The sequence below is a fragment of the Arachis ipaensis genome, chromosome B06, assembly GCF_000816755.2.
Source record: "Arachis ipaensis cultivar K30076 chromosome B06, Araip1.1, whole genome shotgun sequence".
Classification (NCBI taxonomy): Eukaryota; Viridiplantae; Streptophyta; class Magnoliopsida; order Fabales; family Fabaceae; genus Arachis; species Arachis ipaensis.
The window spans coordinates 70,780,982-70,806,397 of record NC_029790.2 but is presented as its reverse complement, the minus strand read 5'-3'; the positions used below and the strand labels follow the sequence as shown (position 1 = coordinate 70,806,397).

The following is a 25,416-nucleotide window of genomic DNA, read 5'->3' as shown; positions in this document are numbered from 1 at the left end:
CAAGGAACCCCCATGGCTTCATGTGTAACATCCCTTCCAGCAAAATACCTTGCTTAAGTCAGGGTATTTCTACTAGAAAGAACGTTACGTGACCTTTTCTAATATTAAATACTTAATTACTGAGCCTTTGTATCGAGTTCGCGTTTCAGTTTTAAGAAAATTCCAGAAAAAAAAAATTTTTTTGTTCATTAAAGTCATAATTCAAACATTCACAAATAATAATAATCACATAGATATTATTGATAATAATTCTTATACAAAAGAGACCAAATAAAACTCAAATACAATATACTAAACCTACCCCTCTATGTAAAATGAATTCTCAAAGGACAATAGCGAGGGGACTCTATGGAAGCAATTAAAACCATAAAGAAAGCCTACTGATCGCTCGCAGCTTCAAATTGCGTCTTCAAACCTGTCGCTAAAAGGGTAGAAAATTTGGGGTGAGAACCAAACCACATGTTCTCAGTAGAGGTCGAGAATGCCGTGAAAGTAAAGAATATAGCGCAAATAGTTAATTTCATTTAGAGACATTGAAAAGAAAACTACTTTCATTCACAGTATTCATCGCTCGCCTTATATACACTTCTTTTGAAAACCAATGGCTCAACTTTCAAAAATCTAAAACCTTCTTTAGAACATCAATTAATTATCCAAAGACATAATCTCCTTTAAAAATAGAACTTAGCCACCCTTACGGGTTCCTTCTTTCTCAACATTTCATCAGCCTCTTTCAGCAGTTGCCACAATAATATATATTCTCAAAAATATTTGATAATAGTATATAAAATCTATTTCTTAAATTCCATATCCAAAATAATTGTCAACACAACCTGGCAGCCTGATTTCCATTTTGCTTTTAAAATATCAAATGAATTCGGAATTACGCAAACTTTATATCCATGCGACCGTCTCGGATTAAGCTTTCTATTAAATCAAAAATCATAATTTTTCGCTGACTCTAGCTTCGGGAATATAAGCAAAACCGTGACTGTTCTGCAGTGTTTTGAAACCAGAAGACAGCAGCAGCATACAACATTTGAAATTTCATATAAAATCCAAATTAAATCCAAACACCTTCAAAATTAATGTGGTTAAACTTAACTTACCCAAATTTCTTTCTAAATTGGTTCCAGGGTCATACCAATTTTAATGAAGGAGTTACATAGCTTGAAAGTTAGGTAATTTTCTGCAGAATTCTGTTTTACAAATCATTAAACGTAACCTCTTCCAAGTCCCATAACTCACTTATTAATACATGGAAAACCCTGAAATTTGAATCATATGTACTAAACATACTCAACTTTCACCTCCAATTGGTTGCATCTTAATATCATTCCAGAATTAAAAATTATAAAGTCTCAAAGTTACTGACTTAGAAAACAAAACCTGACTTTTACTGCATAATACATGTTACTTTAAAAATTCATATCCTTAAAAACACAACTCTAAAAATTCTAAAATTTTATGAAATTAAATTACTAGGACCAGAGTTTCATTTAAAATTTGTTCCATTTCAAAATTCAAACTGGAGAATTTTTAATAGAGGAAACAAGTTGCTGTTGTATTAAACGTTCTGCAGAAAAACCAGATTTGACATCCATAATTCAAAAATTTACCATAAATCATGAACTTAATGAAAAAGTATCAAATTCACCAGTTCAGCTCCCTATATTCCCAAGCTTAATCTGGACTTAGTTCCACGCAATTCCGATAATCATAGAATTAGTTATAGCTTTTCAAAGTTTCTAATTTCATTTAAAGTAGTGCAGAAAATCAGATTCACGACTTAACTTTGAAAAATCATAACTAATGTTCCAGTTAATATGAAACCTTCAAAATTAAATCTCAACAATCACACTTAATATAATTTACTTAACATTTAAATTCTCATCATTTTAGTCACTATAGAGCCACTGATTCACTTTCAAAGTTGCCGTTTAATTTCAAGAGAACCTAATTTTCAGCAAACCATTTTGTATTCAAAATCCAACCCTTCAATACCCCTCAAAACCAACTCCAAATCAACCACCAACCAAGTTCACTAACATTAGAATATACCAAATAACAGCTCAACGGCAACAAACCCAACATAACCCTTTAAAATTCAGAAATTCTCAACAATTAGTCATCAAACAATTCCCAATCCACATAATTAATCAATATCACTAATCAACAATTCCAAATAACAATCTCAACCATTCTAATCACAATTTCAGCCACAATTCAATATTCACATAGTCAATCAATTACTCACAGATATTAAATCTATTTGCAGTTATTCAATAAACCTTGTACGCATTCTTAAATTGAAATCGTTTTAAACCCCCTACCTCGATGTCGCGCTTAAAAGAACCCGGAGGCGGGATTATAGCGAGGCAGCTGGCTGGACCAATACTAGCTATGCAACAGTTTCAATCAAGATAGCAGGGGCGTTAGCTCCCACAACAGTGATCATGGTTGCAACAAAATGAAGATTTCAAATTCAATAGAATCGAAAGCAGAAGCGGCTCCAGGCCAATGGATGTTAAACCTAAGTTTAGTGGAAGCAGGGCAGCAGCGATTCCTAGCAACACCCCGCGGTGGTTCCGGCAGCAGCAACACCCCGCCAGTGGCTCCATTGAGACAAGCACTAATGATGGCGGTTGATAAGCGGATAATTTATACGCTTTTTGACATTGTTTTTAGTATGTTTTTAGTAGGATCTAGTTACTTTTAGGGATGTTTTCATTAGTTTTTATGTTAAATTCACATTTTTGGACTTTACTATGAGTTTGTGTATTTTTCTGTGATTTCAGGTATTTTCTGACTGAAATTGAGGGACTTGAGCAAAAATCAGATTCAGAGGTTGAAGAAGGACTGCTGATGTTGTTGGATTCTGATCTCCCTGCACTCAAAGTAGATTTTCTGGAGCTACAGAACTTGAAATGGCACGCTTCCAATTGCGTTAGAAAGTAGACATCCAGGGCTTTCCAGCAATATATAATAGTCCATACTTTGCCCAAGTTTAAACGATGCAAACTGGCGTTCAACGCCAGCTCTCTGCCCAATTCTGGAGTTCAGCGCCATAAATGGATCAAAAACCAGAGTTGAACGCCAGAAATGGATCAAAACCTGGCGTTCAACTCCACAAATGGCCTCTGCACGTGGAAAGTTAAAGTTCAGCCCAAGCACACACCAAGTGGGCCCCGGAAGTGGATTTATGCATCAATTACTTACTTATGTAAACCCTAGTAGCTAGTTTATTATAAATAGGACCTTTTACTATTGTAATAGTCATCTTTGGACGCCTGGTTCTTAGATCAGAGGGGCTGGCCATTCAGCCATGCCTGGACCTTTCACTTATGTATTTTTAACGGTAGAGTTTCTAAACTCCATAGATTAAGGTGTGGAGCTCTGCTGTTCCTCAAAGATTAATGCAAAGTACTACTATTTTCTATTCAATTCTTCTTATTTCGCTTCTAAGATATTCATTCGCACTTCAACCTGAAACCTGACTGAGATTTACAAGGTGACCATAGCTTGCTTCATACCGACAATCTCCGTGGGATTCGACCCTTACTCACGTAAGGTATTACCTAGACGACCCAGTGCACTTGCTGGTTAGTTGTGCGAAGTTGTGAACCATGGTATTGGCACCAAGTTTTTGGCGCCATTACCAGGGAAAGAAAGAGCGATGAATTTTACATAATTAAAGTGTAATCACAATTTCTGCGCACCAAGTTTTTGGCGCCGTTGCCGGGGATTGTTTGAGTTTTCGGCAAGCTTTTGGTCCGGTAACATCAGTGCCAAGTCTGATCCGGCAACAACACCAAGTTTTTGGTGCCGTTGCCGGGGATTGTTCGAGTTTGGACAACTGACGGTTCATCTTGTTGCTCAGATTAGGTAATTTTCTTTTTGTTTTCTTTTCAAAAAAAAAAAATTTTGCAAAAATATTTCGAAAATTTCTCATCTGTTTTCGAAAAAAATAAAAATGTTTTCAAAAATATGTTTTTCTTCAAAATTTTTTAAAAATGAATTCTAGTGTTTCATGAAGCATGTGAAGCCTGGCTGGCTGCAAAGCCATGTCTAAATTCTTTTGGACTGAGGCTTCCAAACCATCAGCATAGAGGCAAGTTACATATTTGATAAGTAATGAGCAGTATATTCTGATATCTTGCTGAAGCTTGGCTGGCCATTGGCCATGTCTAGTGTTTTGGACCGGAGCTTTCATTGAAAGCTTGGCTGGCTAGTGAGCCATGTCTAATTCCTGGACTGAAGCTTTAGACTAACATGGCAAGATTCCTGGAATTCATATTAAAAATTTTGAAATCCTTATTTTCCTTTTTCAATTAATTTTCGAAAAATCCAAAAAAATTTAGAAAATCATAAAAATCAAAAAATATTTTTTGTGTTTCTTGTTTGAGTCTTGAGTCATGTTATAAGTTTGGTGTCAATTGCATGTGCATCTTGCATTTTTTCGAAAATAATCATGCATTCATAGTGTTCTTCATGATATTCAAGTTGTTCTTGGTAAGTCTTCTTGTTTGATCTTTGCATGTGCATGTTTTGTGTCTTTTCTTGTTTTTCATATGCATTCTTGAATTCTTAGTGTCTAAGCATTAAAGAATTCTAAGTTTGGTGTCTTGCATGTTTTCTTTGCATTAAAAATTTTTTCAAAATTGTGTTCTTGATGTTCATCATGATCTTCATAGTGTTCTTGGTGTTCATCTTGACATTCATAGCATTCTTGCATGCATTCATTGTTTTGATCCATAACTTTCATGCATTGCATCATTTTTCTTGTTTTTCTCTCTCATTATAAAAATTAAAAAAATCAAAAAAATATCTTTCCCTCTTTTCTCTCATAATTTCGAAAATTAGATTTGACTTTTTCAAAAATTTTTAAAATCTAGTTGTTTTTATGAGTCAAATCAAATTTTCAATTTAAAAATCTTATCTTTTTCAAAATCTTTTTCAAAAATCAAATCTTTTTCATTTTTTTCTTAGTTATTTTCGAAAATTCTAAAAATATTTTTCAAAAATATTTTTCTTATTTGTATACCAAATTTTCGAAAATAACAATAACAATTAATGTTTTGATTCAAAAATTTCAAGTTTGTTACTTACTTGTTAAGAAAGATTCAAACTTTGAGTTCTAGAATCATATCTTGTGATTTCTTATGAATCAAGTCATTAATTGTGATTTTAAAATTTAAATCTTTTTCAAAAACTAATTTCAATCATATCTTTTTAAAAATATCTTCTTATCTCATCTTTTTCAAAAATTTGATTTCAAAATATCTTTTCTAACTTCCTAACTTCTTATCTTTTCAAAATTTGTTTCAACTAATTAACTAACTTTTTGTTTGTTTCTTATCTTTTTTAAAACTACCTAACTAACTCTCTCTCTCTCATTTTCGAAAATCCCTTCCTTCTTTTTCAAAATTTCTTTTTAATTAACTAATTATTTTAATTTTTAAATCTTAATTTTCGAAAACTACTAACATTTTTCAAAAACTATTTTCGAAAATCACTAACTCTTTTTCAAAAATTATTTTCGAAAATTCTCCCTCTCCCATCTTATTCTATTTATTTATTCATTTACTAACATCTCATCTCACATCTCTGCCCTCCTTACAGTTGTGTTTCTTTCTTTACATCACATTCTTTGTCTCCCTCTTTTCTTCCACTCACAAAGGGATCCCTATACTGTGGTATAAAGGATCCATATTATTATTATTATTTTTTTCTGTGCCCTCTTCTTTGTCATATGAGCAGGAGCAAGGACAAGAATATTCTTGTTGAAGCAGATCCAGAACCTGAAAGGACTTTGAAGAGAAAACTAAGAGAAGCTAAATTACAACAATCCAGAGATAACCTTTCAGAAATTTTCGAACAGGAAGAGGAGATGGCAGCCGAAAATAATAATAATGCAAGGAGGATGCTTGGTGACTTTACTGCACCTAATTCCAATTTACATGGAAGAAGCATCTCCATTCCTGCCATTGGAGCAAACAACTTTAAGCTGAAACCTCGATTAGTTTCTCTGATGCAGCAGAACTGCAAGTTTCATGGACTTCCACCTGAAGATCCTTTTCAGTTCTTAACTGAATTCTTGCAGATATGTGATACTGTTAAGACTAATGGAGTAGATCCTTAAGTCTACAGGCTCATGCTTTTCCCTTTTGCTGTAAGAGACAGAGCTAGAATCTGGTTGGACTCTCAACCCAGAGACAGCCTGAACTCTTGGGATAAGCTGGTCAAGGCTTTCTTAGCCAAGTTCTTTCCTCCTCAAAAGCTTAGTAAACTTAGAGTGGACATTCAGACCTTCAGACAGAAAGAAGGTGAATCCCTCTATGAAGCTTGGGAGAGATACAAAGGACTGACCAAAAAGTGTCCTTCTGACATGCTTTCAGAATGGACCATCCTGGATATATTCTATGATGGTTTATCTGAGCTATCAAAGATGTCATTGGATACTTCTGCAGGTGGATCCATTCACCTAAAGAAAACGCCTGTAGAAGCTCAAGAACTCATTGACATGGTTGCTAATAACCAGTTCATGTACACTTCTGAGAGGAACCCTGTGAGTAATGGAACGCCTATGAAGAAGGGAGTTCTTGAAATTGATACTCTGAATGCCATATTGGCTCAGAATAAAATATTGACTCAGCAAGTCAATATGATTTCCCAGAGTCTGAATGGATTGCAAGCTGCATCCAACAGTACTCAAGAGGCATCTTCTGAAGAAGAAGCTTATGATCCTGAGAACCCTGCAATAGCAGAGGTAAATTACATGGGTGAACCTTATGGAAACACCTATAACTCATTATGGAGAAATCATCCAAATTTCTCATGGAAGGATCAAAAGCCTCAACAAGGCTTTAATAATGGTTGAAGAAACAGGTTTAGCAATGGCAAGCCTTTTCCATCATCCACTCAGCAACAGACAGAGAATTCTGAGCAGAACTCATCTAGCTTAGCAAACTTAGTCTCTGATCTATCTAAGGCCACTATAAGTTTCATGAATGAAACAAGGTCCTCCATTAGAAATTTGGAGGCACAAGTGGTCCAGCTGAGTAAAAGAGTCACTGAAACCCCTACCTACTGATTTCATAGTCCTGGATACTGGAAAGGAAGAGGATGAATCCATCATCCTAGGAAGACCTTTCCTAGCCACAGCAAGAGCTGTGATTAATGTGGACAGAGGAGAATTAATCCTTCAATTGAATAAGGACAACCTTGTGTTTACAACTCAAGGATCTCTCTCTGCATCCATGGAGAGGAAGCATAAAAAGCTCCTCTCAAAGCAGAGTCAAACAAAGCCCCCACAGTCAAACTCTAAGTTTGGTGTTGGGAGGCCACAACCAAACTCTAAGTTTGGTGTTGAACTCCCATATCCAAACTCTAAGTTTGGTGTTGGAGAGTCTCAACAATGCTCTGAACATCTGTGAGGCTCCATGAGAGCCCACTGTTATATGTCGTTATATGTTCTATTAAAGAAGCGCTTGTTGGGAGGCAACCCAATTTTTATTTATCTAACTATATTTTTCTTAGTTATATGTCTTTATAGGTTCATGATCATATGGAGTCACAAAATAAATATAAAAATTGAAAGCGGAATAAAAAACAGCAGAAGAAAAATCACACCCTGGAGGAAGCATCTGCCTGGCGTTCAACGCCAGAACAGAGCATGGTTCTGGCGCTGAACACCCAAAATGAGCAACATCCTGGCGCTGAACGCCCAGAACAAGCATGGTTCTGGCGTTCAACGCCAGAAATGGCAACAAATGGGCGTTGAACGCCCAAAATGGGCACCAACCTGGCGCTGAATGCCCAGAGTTGTGTGCAAGGGCATTTTACATGCCTAATGGGTGCAGGGATGTAAATCTTTGACACCTCAGAATCTGTGGACCCCACAGGATCATCTTAGGATCTGTGGACCCCACAGGATCATCTCAGGATCTGTGAATCTCACACGATCCCCACCCACCTCACCCTCCCTCTCTCCATTCATGATCATCCCTTCTGTTTTTCCATTCACCACTCACATCCATACACCACTACCTTCAAAATTCAACATCTCTCTCCCACCCAATCCCACCCATATGGCCAAATACACACATCCATCCATCTCCTTCATATCTTCTTCTCCTTCTTCTATTCTTTCTTCTTTTGCTCGAGGGCGAGCAACATTCTAAGTTTGGTGTGGTAAAAGCATAGCTTTTTTGTTTTTTTTCATAACCATTGATGGCACCTAAGGCCAGAGAAACCTCTAGAAAGAGGAAAGGGAAGACAAAAGCTTCCATCAAGGGTCTATAGCTCAGTGGTAGAACATTTGACTGCAAATCAAGAGATCCCTAAGATACCTCAGGGGAGACATTTTCTTCCACACAATTATTGGAAGCAACTAAGGGTGGAACATCAAGAGCACTCCATCATGCTCCATGAAATAAGAGAAGATCAAAAAGCAATGAGGGAGGAGCAACAAAGATAAGGAAGAGACATAGAAGAGCTCAAGGACATTATTGGTTCCTCAAGAAGGAAACGCCACCATCACTAAGGAGGATTCATTCCTTGTTCTTATTTCTTCTGTTTTTCGTTTTCTATGTTGTGTGCTTATCTATGTTTGTGTCTTCATTACATGATCATTAGTAGTTAGTAACTTTGTCTTAAAAGTTATGAATGTCCTATGAATCCATCACCTCTCTTAAAAAAAAAGGGCAAATAAAAAGGATCCCAAGGCTTTGAGCATCAGTGGATAGGAGGGCCTAGGAATAAAATCCTGGTCTAAGCGGCTAAACCAAGCTGTCCCTAACCATGTGCTTGTGGCGTGAAGGTGTCAAGTGAAAACTTGAGACCGAGTGGTTTAAGTCAAGGTCCAAAGCAAAAGAAGAGTGTGCTTAAGAACCTTGGACACCTCTAATTGGGGACTTTAGCAAAGCTGAGTCACAATCTGAAAAGGTTCACCCAATTATGTGTCTGTGGCATTTATGTATCCGGTGGTAATACTGGAAAACAAAGTGCTTAGGGCCACGGCCAAGACTCATAAAATAGCTGTGTTCAAGAATCATCATACTGAACTAGGAGAGTCAATAACATTATCTAAACTCTGAATTCCTATAGAGCCAATCATTCTGAACTTTAATGGATAAAGTGAGATGCCAAAACTATTCAAGAGGCAAAAAGCTATAAGTCCGGCTCATATGATTGAAGCTCTATTTCATTGATAGTTTGAAATTTATAGTATATTCTCTTCTTTTTATCCTATTTGATTTTCAGTTGCTTGGGGACAAGCAACAATTTAAGTTTGGTGTTGTGATGAGCGGATAATTTATACGCTTTTTGACATTGTTTTTAGTATGTTTTTAGTAGGATCTAGTTACTTTTAGGGATGTTTTCATTAGTTTTTATGTTAAATTCACATTTCTGGACTTTACTATGAGTTTGTGTGTTTTTCTGTGATTTCAGGTATTTTCTGACTGAAATTGAGGGACTTGAGCAAAAATCAGATTCAGAGGTTGAAGAAGGACCGCTGATGCTGTTGGATTCTGACCTCCCTGCACTCAAAGTGGATTTTCTGGAGCTACAAAACTTGAAATGGCGCGCTTCCAATTGCGTTGGAAAGTCGACATCCAGGGCTTTCCAGCAATATATAATAGTCCATACTTTGCCCAAGTTTAGATGACGCAAACTGGCGTTCAACGCCAGCTCTCTACCCAATTCTGGAGTTCAGCGCCAGAAATGGATCAAAAACCAGAGTTGAATGCCAGAAAAGGATCGAAACCTGGCGTGCAGCTCCACAAATGGCCTCTGCACGTGGAAAGTTAAAGCTCAGTCCAAGCACACACCAAGTGGGCCCCGGAAGTGGATTTATGCATCAATTACTTACTTCTGTAAACCCTAGTAGCTAGTTTATTATAAATAGGACCTTTTACTATTGTATTAGTCATCTTTGGATGCCTGGTTCTTAGATCAGAGGGGCTGGCCATTCGACCATGCCTGGACCTTTCACTTATGTATTTTTAACGGTAGAATTTCTACACTCCATAGATTAAGGTGTGGAGCTCTGCTGTTCCTCAAAGATTAATGCAAAGTACTACTGTTTTCTATTCAATTCATCTTATTTCGCTTCTAAGATATTCATTCGCTCTTCAACCTGAATGTGATGAACGTGACAATCATCATAAGGAGTAAGACTGATTGGATGAAGATAGCAGGAAAGCAGAGGTTCAGAGGAATGAAAGCATCTCCATTCGCTTATCTGAAATTCTCTCCGATGAATTACATAAGTATTTCTATCCCTATTTTATTATATTATGTTCGAAAACTCCATAACCATTTGATATCCTCCTGACTGAGATTTACAAGGTGACCATAGCTTGCTTCATACCGACAATCTCCGTGGGATTCGACCCTTACTCACGTAAGGTATTACTTGGACGACCCAGTGCACTTGCTGGTTAGTTATGCGAAGTTGTGAAGATATGTTTAGACCATGGTCCTCTGCATCCATTTCTGGTGCCATTGCCAGGGAATCAATTTCGAACAACAATTCACAACCTGAGTAGCAATTTCGCATACCAGCGGTGACCAAAGATTCCGGTGGCCGCGGCGGCAGATGAAAGGTCCCTCCTCTGTGCATGTGCAACAACGACGATGGAGCTTCTGCGATGGTGATCAGGCGCAACCCGCTACGGCAACAGGACCGAACCGTGCCTCCCTCCGTTGATTCTCGCGACGCTCATTCTGTGTGTGTCTCTCTCTCACTCTCACGTGCAGCACAACAACGGCGGCGGTAAGGTCTCGGCCGCGTCGCTCCTTCCTCCTCCCTCTCTTCTCCTCCGTCTTCCCCTTTCCTCTTCTGTTTCCCTTTCTTTTTTTGTATGTATGTACGATTAGGGATTTAGGTAGCAATTAGGGATTCAGGAGTTTTGTGATATATATATATATATAGGGAATATAGCAATTTTACAAAATATTTGAGATAGTATGATAATTTAGGATTCAAATATAATCTTGTAAAAATTAATTTTGGAACACATATAACTTTATTAATTTATCAATAAGTTCAAATAATTATTTCTAATTTAAATCATAAAATGAACATACTAATCTCATTTTTATAAAATACAGCTTAAATCCGAGAATATCAATTATTCAGATTATATAAAATCACAATTTATTTATATTTAGATTTTCAAAAATGCGGGATGTTACATTATGTGGACAATCTAATGAAGAACGTAGCATGAAGGAGATACTAGAAACTCTAATGGATAGTACGGAGCATGACTTTGTACTGGAACAAGTGGAGGAAGCCGTAATTATCGAAGAAGAAGAATTGGTTGAAGACTTAGGAGATGCTGAACCTCCATGGGAATCAAGAATTGTGGAGAATTTCGCCGAGCAGTTTTCAAGTGATGCTAAGGAGGATAGTACACAACCCACGAAGCATATATCTTATGAAGAACTGGACGGAACAGCTCAAGAAGCAAGTTTCCTTGGTAATGATCATCATGAATTAAGCTCTCCTAGTAATGAACTTGCATCCGCAAGTGAATTCTTTGAGATTGAAGAATCTTTCCCAGGTGAATACGAAGATGATGCGGAGGTAGACTTTTCTCAACCCCCAATTTATGACTTGAGTGATGAGGAAGATATCGAAGACTTTGATCAAGACGTGGTTGCAGTTAAAGAAGTTTACAAAGAAGTGGAGGAATTCACAGAAGAATACAAGGGAGTAGAGCTTGCAAAACCACTAGAAACACCTATCCCAAGGCCATTACCACCCAATACAAACTTCAAGTGGGTAAAATCCTTAGCCTTTATCTTTACTTTTCCACTTTGAATATGGTTGGCTTGAAACAGATGGCCAGCTTAGAGCTCTTTGCGGCTTAAAGAGTAAGAGGGAAATGGCTCGCACTCAGAGCTGGTATACAAGATTCAATAAAGCTCCACGCTTCAATTTGAGGTACAAGGATTGGTTTCAAGTTTGATTGAATGGGTCTCGGAAGATTTTTGGTCATCTTAGTGAGAATTCAAATTCCGTACTACCCGACTGGAAAAATGTAAATCAAGACAAAGATGGGTACAGAAGCACGGTTTGGGATCCTGGAATTTATCCTGATAAACAATACTCCTGGAGTCTGAAAACCTGCTCTAACTTGCTCGAAGGCTTTACTTGCCTAGTATGGGACCCCGGAGGTTATTGGAATTGCAAACGTTGGTGGAGATTTTTGGATGATTTTAAGCATAAGCTACCATGACAGGGAGCTCAACAAATGTCTAACTTAAGGATTTTAACTAAAAGTGCTAGGTGGGAGACAACCCACCATGGTATGATCGTTCCTTTTTCAATTTTAATTTTATTTTATTTTGTTTGTTTTTTGTTTTATTTTACTTTATTTTATTGTACCTGGATTTATTCATAACATCCGCATCTGCATTTTACATTCTGCATACTTTTTCATAAAAAAAAATCACCCCACGCGTGGGCGTCGACTCAAAATCGACGTCACAATCCAACGCCTAGAAAGTTGGGCTGGAATCGTGTGGCTGTTATGCATTAGGCATAATTTGGGCCACGCGTTCGCGTCAGTGACGCGAACGCGTCACTTTCACTTCACACACACACCACACGTACGCGTCGCATGGAAATTATTGCCCCCTCAATTGGAACAGAGAGATGTGCCAAAACGACGCTAGAATTGCGTGTTTAGCACAATTTTGAGCGACGCGTACGCGTTCCCCACGCGTACGCGTTCCCCACGCGTACGCGTCACTTTCATCATCCCTCAACCGCCTCATCCACGCGTTCGCATGAGCCACACGTCCGTGTGGATTTGCATTCACTTAACCCAATCCACGCGAAACCCTAGCCCCTCCCGCGTCAACATTTCCCCCCCTTCCGCTCTGCACTCCTCTCTTCTCCTCTGCAACAACCACCGCCGACCAGCCACCCTGCCACCGTCCCGTGCCACCACTACCACACCACCACCATCTCTCTGAGTCCAATTTCTGTTCCTCTGCCCATCAGGTTCCGCAAAACACCAATTCCTTTCCCTATTAGTTAGTTAATTGCATATTTTTTTTCAAATTTTATTCAAATTAGGATAGTTAGAGATGCATGATCGTAGTGGATTTTAGGTGGTTAGGTAGCTAGGATGTGGTTAGTGGATTTAGGTCTGATAATTGCACCGTTCTTGCTGCTTGTTTTATCTGTTTCACAATTTTTTAATTTGCTGTGATGATGATGTTGTTTATATGCTGATTCTTTACTGTTTAATGTTGTTGTTACACTATTCAACTTGAATTGCATTCCTTGCTACAGATTGAGTTTGTTTATACCAAATTTATATGATTTGCTATTTGTTACTCTTTTCTACACCACTTTATTATCATATGAACTGTTTCTACCGCTGTTTCTTACCCGGGAACGTCCAATTTATAGAAGGAATGCTGCCCAATTTTTTGGATTGTGATTTTTATTCTCTAACTTTTAACATGAATACAGTCCAAAAATTTGCATATTTTTAACTCAATTCATGCTTATATTGCTCTTTTATTCCTCTTTTGCCCCTCTATGCTTATATTGTTCACATACTATTTGCTTACCAATTTTCTTGCTTTAGTTTCTTAAACTGTATCCTGGAACTTCTGCTTTTCAGGATGTCTGACCCCAAAAGCAAGGGAAAGGGCAAGGCAACCATAGGCAAAAGAAAGAGAGGAGAATCCTCTACCTCTATTTTGGATATCCTCCATGACGATTCCTGGCGGGAAAAGAATTTTACCCCGTAGGAAAAGGCTGATCAGTTACTACCCGCCACAGACCCAGTCAAGTTTGCCAACAGATACTGTGAACTCAAGTATCCGGTCTTTCAATCTTCAAGGAACCTATACCTGGAAAAGACGCTCAAAATTCCAGAAGAACTACAACAATACACCTCAGAACAAATTAAATAGAGAAGCTGGTTCTTCTTGGAGAGGAACCTGACTGAGGTCAATGCATCCTATTTCAGAGAATTTTACTGCAATTACTTTAAAATGACCCTGGATGCAGTACAACTTTAAGGCAAGCAGATACTGGTTACTGAGGAAGCAATTAAAGATATCCTCCAGCTCCTACCTAAATCAGAGAAACCAGATGGTTACCAGCAGGCTGAGGAGGATATGAGATTTATGAGGTTTGATTGGGACGCAGTAAAGCGGACTATAGCTCTTGATCCTATTGTCCCATGGGTCATGGGCAAGTCCACAATGGCCCCAAAGGGAATTAAGCTTATCTATCTGAGTGATGAGGCTCAGCTTTGGCAGCAGATTCTGAGTAACTACGTGATGCCGAGCACTCATGAGACTGAGGTGCCAGCTGCCATGATTACCCTCATTTGGTGTGTGATGGAAGCCAAGGACCTATATCTTCCCCGCTTCATCCGGTACTACATGTCCAGCTTCTACGTCCGAGGTACTTTGCCCCTTCCATATTTGATTACTCAGATGGGCTGCCGAGCTGAGGTGACTTGGGAGATTGCTGATGAGAAGCCACCTACCGCCGAATGCAAGAAAATTATCCCACACAGTAGGAAGTTCTAGGCTTTGGGCTATAGACCTCCCTTTCTCACTGCCTCTGCTGAGGTAGCCACATCTTCTGCTACCCCTTCAGCATCTGCTGCATCAGCCACCACCACAGCACCTTCACCTGCTTCAGAACCCATCTACCACCTCGTGCACTGCCTATTTGACCGGTTGGATCAGATGGAGCGCCGCAACTAGCGTCGATATGAGAGGACTGAGCATCGCAGCAAGCGACGCTATGAGCATTTAAAATTGATGATCCGATCGGGTTACCATGACATCCCCTCCGAGCCTGACACACCATCAGAGCCATCTGAGGAGGAAGCGGATGACCAAGAGGAGCAGGCACGAGCCGAGACTGAGCAGGCAGCATCCCAGCAGGCAGAGCTCCAGCATGAGGAGCCTCCACAAACACAGCCATCAGACCCACACGCACCGATACAGGCAGAGCCTCAGGCACTATCATTACCCGAGCCCACAGAGACACCAGCAGCACATCCTTCCAGAGATTCCACTTCTTCACACCCAAATGATTGAGCATCGGGGACGATGCTATTATTTAAGTGTGGGGAGGTCGCCATCTCCGGCGAACTTTATTTTTGGTGAACTACTTTAAGACTCTTTTATCCTATTTTGTTTATTTTTTGTATTTTTATTTTATTTTATTTTATCTTATCTGTCTTTCAGTACTTGTGCATTTTCTTTTGCTGTATTTCTGCTTATTTCTACTTTATTATATTTTGCACTTTGGTTTATATATATCTTAGACATTTAGTTTAATTTGCACTTTTAGCTTATTAGTTGTGATATAGAAAATATGGATTAATTAGTTCAGTTTACCCTCTTAGAATACGATAACTTGGTTTAATTGAAAATAAAAAGAGTAAACTAGAAACTTTAGCTTTTTAGAATCACAACAATCCACACACACTATATATATATATATATATATATATATATATATATATATATATATATATATATATATATATATATATATAGCAATAAATGTTGGTAAATTGACAACATTTTTCAAGGAAAATACTTATTTTTATAAGAGTCATTCAAAGATTCACATTGAGTTGAATGGAAACTCTTGATTTCTACTTGCATGATGTACATAACTGATATATATTTTTTGAGCCAAAGAACACACAACCCATGAGTTTTTGAGCTTAATTGTATGATTACATTTAACCATAAATTTCATTCCTGTGTGTTTTGCCATTCTTTGCTATGCTTGCAATCTTTACTTTGTTTCAGTCCATATGTCCAATATAGAATGTATTTACATACTTGCATATGATTGAGGCCATTATTTGAATTTTTGCTCACTTATCCCAAATAAGCCTACCTTTTACATCACCCTAGTTAGCCCCCTTGAGCCTTTTTATCCCCATTTATTCTGTTCTATAACCACATCACTAGCCTTAAGCGGAAAAAGAAACTAAAAATCCCAAGTTGAATCCTTGGTTAGCTTAAGATAGAGATTGTGTATCCACTAAGTGTGGGAAAATGTGGGAACATGGGTTAATAGGAAAAGATTAAATTAATAAAATAATCAGAAATTTGGGTGCATGCTCATGTGAAATCAAAATAACCAAAATACCATGTGCATTGATATGTTGTGTTATATTTCAGATTTAAAAAAAATTATTACATTTTAAATTTTTTTTACAATTCCTATTAAATAAATAAGGGGACAAAATTACCCCATTATTAAGTTTAATAGAAAAATCAATGCACATGGGATAAAATCAAAAATAAAATTGGTACATGAGTATGTGATAAGAAAGTGGGAAAATTATGGGAAGCTAGGCAAATTTTAAAAATTGTATAGAGTATGTATATGTTAGGTGAGATCTTAGACTAATTAAGGATTCAATTTATACCTCACTTAGCCTTATATATATACCCTCATCTTTACCTTAGCCCCATTACAACCTTGAAAAAGACCTTATGATGTTTGCATGTATACATTATATATTTGTTGATTGGTTAGATGAAGAACAAAGTTTTAGAAAGCATGACTAGAAAAGAATAGAGTGATTAACCCCAAACACTGAGAGATTAGAGAGTAAACACAAATCCAATGAGGGTTCAATAGCTCAATTCCATATATCCATGTCTAATTATTAATTATCTTGCAAGTTTGTGAAATCTTTTAACTCAACTCAATTGTGAATGTGTTTTAATATGGTTTGGCCTTAGTTGTACATATATGATTCCTTGAAAATATGAATCAATTTAACCACATGTAAACTTTATATATATAAATGGATAGTAGGTAGAAATTGCATGATTCATTTAGGTAGCTTGCATGTAGAATAGATTGCATTGCATAAGATTCCACCATTCTACCTTCATTCTTTTCTCTTGGATTTAGCATGAGGACATGCTAATGTTTAAGTGTGGGGAGGTTGATAAACCCTTATTTTATGATTCATCTTGTGCTTAATTGAGTGTTTTTATCAATTCTTCACCCACTTATTCATATGAATTGCATGGTTTTACTATTCCTTCCTTATTTTATGATATATGTGAAAACATATTTCCTATGCTTTAAAAATATTAATTTTAATTATCCTTTATTACCATTCTATGCCGTGATCTGTGTGTTAAGTATTTCCAGGCTTTATAGGGCAGGAATGGCTTAGAGGACAGAAAGAAAACATGAAAAAATGGAAAGAACGCACAAAATGGAGTTTTTGAAGAAATGGCAGCGACGCGCACACATGGACGACGCGGACGCGTGCCTCACTCAGAACACAGGCGACGCGCACGCGTGGACGACGCGAACGCGCACCAAGAAAAAAGTACGAGCGACGCGTATGCGTGACTGACGCGTACGCGTGACATGGAAAAACTACAAATTATGCGAACGCGTGACGGACGCCACGTGCAGAAAATTGCATAAGTCACCCCCAGTGATTTCTGGGCCCTTTTTGGCCCAAATCCAAGCCCAAAAACACAAAATAGAAGCCAGAGAACGGGGGAATCCAGACAACAATTCATACAACATTCATAATTCACAATTTTAGGTTTTAGATGTAGTTTTCTAGAGGGAGAGGGTCTCTCCTCTCTCTTAGGTTTTAGAATTAGGATTTCTTTTACTTTATGGTTATTACTCCATTTCAGGTTCAATGTTCCCAACTTTAATTTATGTTCTCTTCTACTTTTAGTTTCTCTAATGCTTTTACCTGTTAATTACTTATGTTCCCAAATTGGCTTATGAATCTTTCCATGTTAGATTTGAATATTCTATTTAATATAATTTGAGGTATTTCAGATTTATGATTATTTTATTCTATTTATGACGCTTTCAATTTAATTTAGATTTTTCTCCTTTTGGTTTTGGTTAAGTAATTGGTAACACTTGAGTTATCAAACTCAGCAGTTGATTGAAAATTGGAATTCTCGCTGATTGATTTGGATCGCTCTAAAGCTAGTCTTTCCACAGGAGTTGACTAGGACTTGAGGATCAAATTGATTGGTCCACTTGACTTTCCTTTATTTAGTAAGGGTTAACTAAGTGGGAGCAATAAACAATTCTCATCACACCTGATAAGGATGACTAGGATGGAATTTCCAGTTCTCATACCTTGCCAAGAGTCTTTATAATTATTAATTTATTTTTCCTGCCATTTAAATTACTTGTTCTCTATTTCAAAAACCCAAAAACATGCCTTATTCCATAATCAATAATAATTCACACCTCCCTGCAATTCCTTGAGAAAACGACCCGAGGTTTAAATACTTCGGTTATAAATTTTATTGGATTTTGTTACTTGTGACAAACAAATTTTTGTACGAAAGGATTCTCTGTTGGTTTAGAAACTATACTTACAACGCGATTATTTTTATAAAAATTCTTTACTGGCAGGAATCCAATCGTCAGGTACATTAAACATTTGTTGATTGGTTAGGTGAAGAACAAAGTTTAGAACGCATGACTAGGGAAGACTATAGTGAATTACCCCATACACTTGAGTGATTAGAGTGCATATACGCCATCAGTGAGAGTTCAATGCTTAATTCTATGTTCCCTGCTTTCATGAGCTGTCTTCTTACAAGTTTACTGGTCTTTATTGTATGATTTGAATTAGTGGAATTTGATTTATGTTTATCTTGAAGAAATTATTTACTTTTAACCAAATAGGCAGAATCATCTTAGCATATAGTTGCATTCATAGGTTACATTGCATAAGTCTTTCTTTTCCCAACTCATTTATTTTATCTCCTTAAGATAAACATGAGGACATGCTAATGTTTAAGTATGGGGAGGTTGATAAACCACTATTTTATGGTTTATCTTATGCTCAATTGAGTGATTTCATCAAGTCTTTGCCCACTTATTCATATGATTTGCATGATTTTGCAATTCCTTCCCAGTTTTGTTCTATGTTTGAAAACTTGCTTTCTAGAAGTCTTTAATTTGTATATTTTCATTCTCCTTTATACCATTCGATGCCGTGATCCGTGTGTTAAGTGTTTCAGGATTTATAGTGCAGGAATGGCTTAGAGAATGGAGAGGAAGCTTGCAAAAATGGAAGGAACACAAGAAACTAAGGAGATAATCAGCGAGCATCAACGCGCACGCATGGCTCAGGCGAGCGCGCGATATGAAGAAATTTGCAGCGACGCGTGCGCGTGCCTGACACGTACGCGTGGATTGGAGTTTGCACACAGACACGTGCGCCTAGATGACGCGTACGCATGACAAGCCAAGGATGACCAGCGACGCGCACGCGTGACTGACGCGTACGCGTGACTGACGCGTACGCGTGACATGCGCAATCTGCAGAATTAATAGAAAATGCTTGGGGCAATTTCGGGCCGGGTTTTGACCCAGTTTTTGGCCCAGAAACATAGACTAAAGCCAGGGAACATGCAGAGACTCAACACACATTCTCATTAGCATAGTTTTCGTTTTTAGATCTGAATCTAGAGAGAAAAATTACTCTTCCTCTAGGTTTTCTTTTACATTCACATATTCTTAGTTTGATGCTTTTGCTTTGGATATTGAAGAGTCACCACCTCCGTTGAAGATACTATTCTAGTTTGTTTTCTTATTCCTTTATTATTCCATATTCTTAATTCTTGTTTAGAGTTACAATTCGATTATTTTCATAATTTATTAATGCAATGATTACTTTTACTTTTAATTAAATTGTAGTTATTGTTTATCATGTATCTTTCCTATTCCAAACTCCCAACAACAAAGATGGTATCCATGTCAATGGAGTAGACCTCCAACTTGACATGGGGGTTGAGTAAGAGGAGACACTTGAGTTGGAATGCTCAAGTGACTAGTTAAATTGGAAGTTGTTGGCTAATACTGTATTTGCTAACGCTAGACCTTCCTAAGGGAGAGAACTAGGATTTACGAATAAGAGTTAGCTCAATCACTTGACTTTCCTTTATTTAGTAAGGGTTAACTAAGTGAAAACAACAACCTCTTTATACTACACTTGAGAGAATTCTAACAAGGATAGAACTTCCAATTAATCATTCCACCAGTCAAGGCTTTTATTTTGAATATTATAAATCTCTTTTAATTTTCACTGCTTTAATTTACAATTATTTATTTGCCCATTTCCTAAACTCAAGAATTACCCAGAAAACTCCTGATTAATAAGATAGTACCCTTTTGTCAACTCGTTGGGAGATGACCTGGGACTCATACTCCTAGTATTTTTATTCTAAACTTTTGTGACAACCTTTCTAAATTGATGAGGCGGACTTTTGCTGATTAGGAGCCATACTCGCAATTTATTTCTATATTGATCTCGTAATTGGCTGAATTCTGCCACGCATCAGGGAGGATTCATCAATCTCAAAAGGATCATATGTTGATGCAGAATCATCATAGATAGGAGGACTTGTTGCTTGTACCACTTCTTCCAATTCTTCAATCACATTGTGCCTTGGAGGTTGTGCACTATCCTCCTTAACATCACTTTCAAACTCTATGGAAGAAGGCTCTTCAACTTGAGATTCCTCATTGCATTCAACATCTCCTAAATCTCCAACCACTTCTTCCTCTTCTTCAACAATCTCGGCTTCTTCCTCTTGTTGCACTTCTTGCCTCAACTCCTCTTCTTCACCTTGAAGCTCCAAATTCTCCTTCTCATTGTGCTCCTCAACTATTCCTCCACATTTAACAATAAGGGTGTCTTGGATAGTTGAGCACAATGATGCCAACTGGCTCATCACTTTGATTAAGATAGCCACGACTTCCCCTTACTTTTGGCAACGAATTAGAAGTTCTTGTTATTCTTGCATTAGGGGTTGGAGAGATTCATCCAATGAAGGTGGTGGTGGAAGAGAGGGTTCATTGTTTGGAGGAAGAGTATCACAGTTTGAAGGTGGTTAACATTGGTAAAAGTCATGAGGTGGGGTATAAGGAAATGGTGGTTCTTGGGAGTAATTGTGTTGGAATGGTGGTGGCTCTAGGTATGGTTCATATGGTGGTTGGTATGATGGATACAGATTAGTGTCATATGGAGGTGAATGGTGGTATGGGGCTTGTGAGTATGATTGACAACAATATTGAGGGTTTCGTTCATAATTATGTACATTATGGGGTGGATTGTAGCCATGAGAGATCGGAGGAGGTTGTTGCCATGAAGGTTGACCATAAGCATGTGGCTCCTCCCTAATTTGATATCCATTCCCACAATATGGTTCCTCATTGAAGCTTTCATTCCCTACAATATAATTGTAACCAAACTCATAGCCAGAGTGATGAGAATTCATAGTGGAAAAGAGAAAATGAAAATAAAAAACTAATAAGAAACAAAGAAAACCAAATCCTACAACTAGCAAAAACTAAGAAACAAACCAAAAATCAAGCTATTTACAATATATACAATAAACAATAGTAAGCACACATTGCAATTTCCCGGCAACGGCGCCGAAAACTTGAAAGAGCAAAACTGTCGGTTAGGAATTTTTTCTCGGTAAAAGAAAAATAACTTTGTTGCAAGTATAGCTCCAAACCGACAAGTAATTCTCAATAAAGTTTAATTTTGGTTGTCACAAGTCCAACCCAATAAAAGTAACCTAGAGTATTAGTCCTGGGTCATCTTCTGATGGGAATTGCAGTGAGGTATGCATATTATTGGTTATGGTATCCAAGGGGTGGGTTGGTCGATAAAAGGGCAAGCAAATAAATGACAAGAAAAGTAAAGCAAGCAACTAAAGAAAGCAAGTAATAAAGATAGACATTCATGGAAAGGATTGAGAATCTAGGCTTTCTATCCTAGTCACTAATCATATCATAATAATTATGAGGAATTTATCCTATTAAGTCATCCCCAACGAGAGAAGGTATAATGATATCTCCAACACTCGAAGAAAGTATAATAAGACTAGTTAATCTCAATCCAAAAGTCATAATCAACTTACTAATTGAATTAGCAAAAGATTAGCGTCAATGGAAACAATATTAACTAACAACTCTAGATCACCAACATAAGTTGGGTATTAATGACTCGGGATTACCTAATTTCCCTTTCCAAGCCAAGAATGCTAAAAAATCTACTCTAACATCCAACGAAGTATTTTGTCAAACACTTGAATGGCATAAAAGGGAAGCATCATAAAAGTGCAAGAATAATAAATCTAAAATTACCCAATGCAATAAATTAACAATAACAACCAAGGAAAGCATATTAAACATGAAATACCTCAAAATTGCACTAAGAGAATGAAAATTAACAAGAGTGCATAAACATAAAAGTAACCAAAATGAGAAATTAACAAGAAGAAATAGGAAAATCAAGACAATAGAACAAGAAATTGTAAAGAAAACAAGATGGAGATAAGAAATTAAACCTAGATCTAAGAGAAATTAACCTAATTCTAACCTAATTTTAGATAGAAGAGGGAGCTTCTCTCTCTAGAAAACTACCTAAAGCATGATTCTAAGCTAATCTAATTTCTCTCCCTTTGTCCAATCTTCAATTCTGTATGAAATAGCCTCAGAAATGAGGTTGATTTAGGCCTGAAAAGCTCATAAATTTCCCCCAGTGTATTCACTTTAATGAGGTCATGTGCCCAACATCATGCGTGCGCATGGACGACACGTGCGCGTCGCTTGACGATTCTTAGGTCATGCGTGCAGGTGGGTGATGCCTAGGCATCTTAGGCTAGTTTCACAAGCCTTTTTCATTAGTTTTTACTTGGTTTCATGCACTTACTTAGGCAATCAGTAAGCATTTGGATGTGAAATGTATGTATGTCTTGATTCAATCAAACATTGTTATTTATGAGCATTTTCATGAGATTAATGTAAAAATTACTTAATGCAATGAATGATGCATTATCTTTTGATTATGGCAAAGCTTTGATGCAATTTGTTTGATTGATGATAGGTAAGAAGAAGCAAAGGAAGGGCAAAGAAGAAGCAGAGGCCATAGCGTTAGTGGCCAAAGTAAGTGCACTAACGCTATGGCTAACGTTGCAAAGAAGGATGAGGCAACGTTGGTGGCCAAAGTTGGCTCACCAACGTTGCGCATCAACGTTGGCTCAAGGAAGGGGAGGCAACGTTGGTGGCCCAAGATGGATCACCAATGTTGCCCATCAATGTTGGCACAAGGAAGGGGAAGCAACGTTGGTGGCCAAAGATAGCTCACCAACATTGCCTATCAACATTGCCAAGGAAGAGAGTGAGCAACGTTAGTGGCCTAAGTTGGCTCACTAACGTTACCCACTAACGTTTCAAAGTTGACAAGCAACTTCGGTGGCCCAAAGTTAGCTCACCAACATTACTAGCAAAATATGGTGCCAACGTTAGTGTGCTAACGTTACCCAAAACTAGCACACTAACGTCTTCGATAACTTTGGTGGCAACGTTAGTGGACTAACACCAGTGGCAACATTCCTAAAGGATTTTAAAGGCAACGTTAGCCACCGTTAGTGCACTAACGTTGGTCACTAACACAAGCACTAACTTTCATTCCAAATGGCACCCATGCAAGTATGGAACGTTAGTGAGCTAACGCCTGTGTCAACGTTAGAAAGGGCCACTCCTAACTTGCTTCAACTAAGGCCAAAGTCCACATCCAAATACTTGAAGATTGATCTGAAAAGTGTATAAATAGGATAGATTTTGAAATTAGAAAAGAAGGCTGGGAAGCAGGGACCCTAATTGGGAAATCCTGAATCATTTTCTTTGTACTTTCTTTTACTTTCATGTACTTTTCTTTTCCTTTTGATTTTGCTGAGCAATGATGAACTAAACCCCACATCATTAGGGGGAGGAGCTCTATTGTAATTCACATGATTGAATGACATTCTTCTTCTTCTCAATCCACTTATTGTAGCTAAGAGATAACTTCTAAGCTTATTTTGATCTATTCACTCCGGAAGGGGGTTTAGATCCATTGAATCTCCATGAGAGCCTTGAAAGGGGAATCTTGGAAATTAGATTGAAGCTCTATCTCTCACAACTCTCTTGAACAACACCATTCGGGAGGAATTGAGATCTTGAGAGTTTGTATGGCTTATGGATAAGAGAGATGTACTTAACCTCTTCCCATCACAATTAGATCAAGGAATTGGCAAATTGAGTGTGATTAGAAAAATTCGGTTGCCAAGGAATTGGGATCAATTAAGTACAATCCACCATAGTTCTACTTCATATGATTGAGAATGAAGTTGAGACCCATTGATTCATGATGGATTATGATATCTCCAATCCCTAATGAATCTTTCTCTTTGTTATTTTTCACTTTGATTTGGTTGAGTTTCCTTTAATTGCCTTGAATTTACTGCTTCCTTTAATTCCCAGCACCCAAAGCCCTTTTACATTTCATGCCATTTACTTTCCATTGTCATTTACATTCTTGCCTTTATTTCCTTGTCATTTAAGCTTCAGCTTATTTAAGTTTCTTTCTCTTTAAGTTTCAGTTCTTTACATTTCCTGCCATTTAAGTTTCTGGCCTTTACCTTTCAGCATTTAAATTTCTAGTACTTGTGCTATTTAAGTTTCAGTCCTTTACTTTCCAGCATTTAAATTTCTAGTACTCTATATTTTGTTGTTCTACTTTCCTTGTGGATTTATATTCTGTTCATTACAATTCACCAAACTTTTCAATATTTGCTTGACTAGACAAGTCACCCAACTAAAATTGCTCAATCCATCAATCCCTATGGGATCGACCTCACTCTTGTGAGTTATTACTTGACGATTCGATACACTTTCCGAAGTGATTTGTTGCTGTGCGAATTCCCGTGTCATCAAGTTTTTGGTGCCATTGCCGGGGATTGATTTAGATTGACAATGACTATATGGATGATAGTCTAGATTAGGCATTTTTCTTTTGTTTTCTTTCAAGCACATTAACTGTTTGATACATTGTGTCTACTAACTCTAATATTTACTCTAGCAATAGAGTGTTGATTTGTTATTTTTGTTTGTTTTGTGTTGTCTATTCCAGGGGGAAGAAGAGGTGCCTCTACTTCCTTTGATTCTGAACCCGAAGGAACCTTCCTGAGACTTAGAAGAGAACAAGAGGGAAGGGTATAATTGGAGAAGAAGACTAAGAGGAGGATCTTGATCAAGTCATGGAGGACAACATGCACAATCCACCTGAGGAGGTTGCCAACAACCATGGTCAACCTTCCAAGAGGGTGCTAGCCTCCTATACTACCCCTGATCATAGAAACTGTGGGAGTAGCATTCTTACTTCAAATGTGAATGCCAATAACTTTGAGCTTAAACCTTAGCTCATCACCATAGTTCAGAATAATTGCCAGCATAGAGGAAATACTTCAGAGGACCCAAATCAACATCTCTCTGTTTTCTTGAGGATATGTGACACTGAAAAGACCAATGGGGTGCATCCAGACATA

General features: G+C 37.6%; 1 long non-coding RNA gene across 1 annotated transcript; it reads right to left on the bottom strand.

Moving 5' to 3' along the window:
* On the bottom strand, window positions 217–2,644 carry LOC110263355. Its single transcript, XR_002348838.1, has 2 exons — window positions 2,334–2,644; window positions 217–421 (listed from the first exon to the last, which is right to left on the bottom strand). It is a non-coding gene; the product is annotated as an uncharacterized LOC110263355 (long non-coding RNA).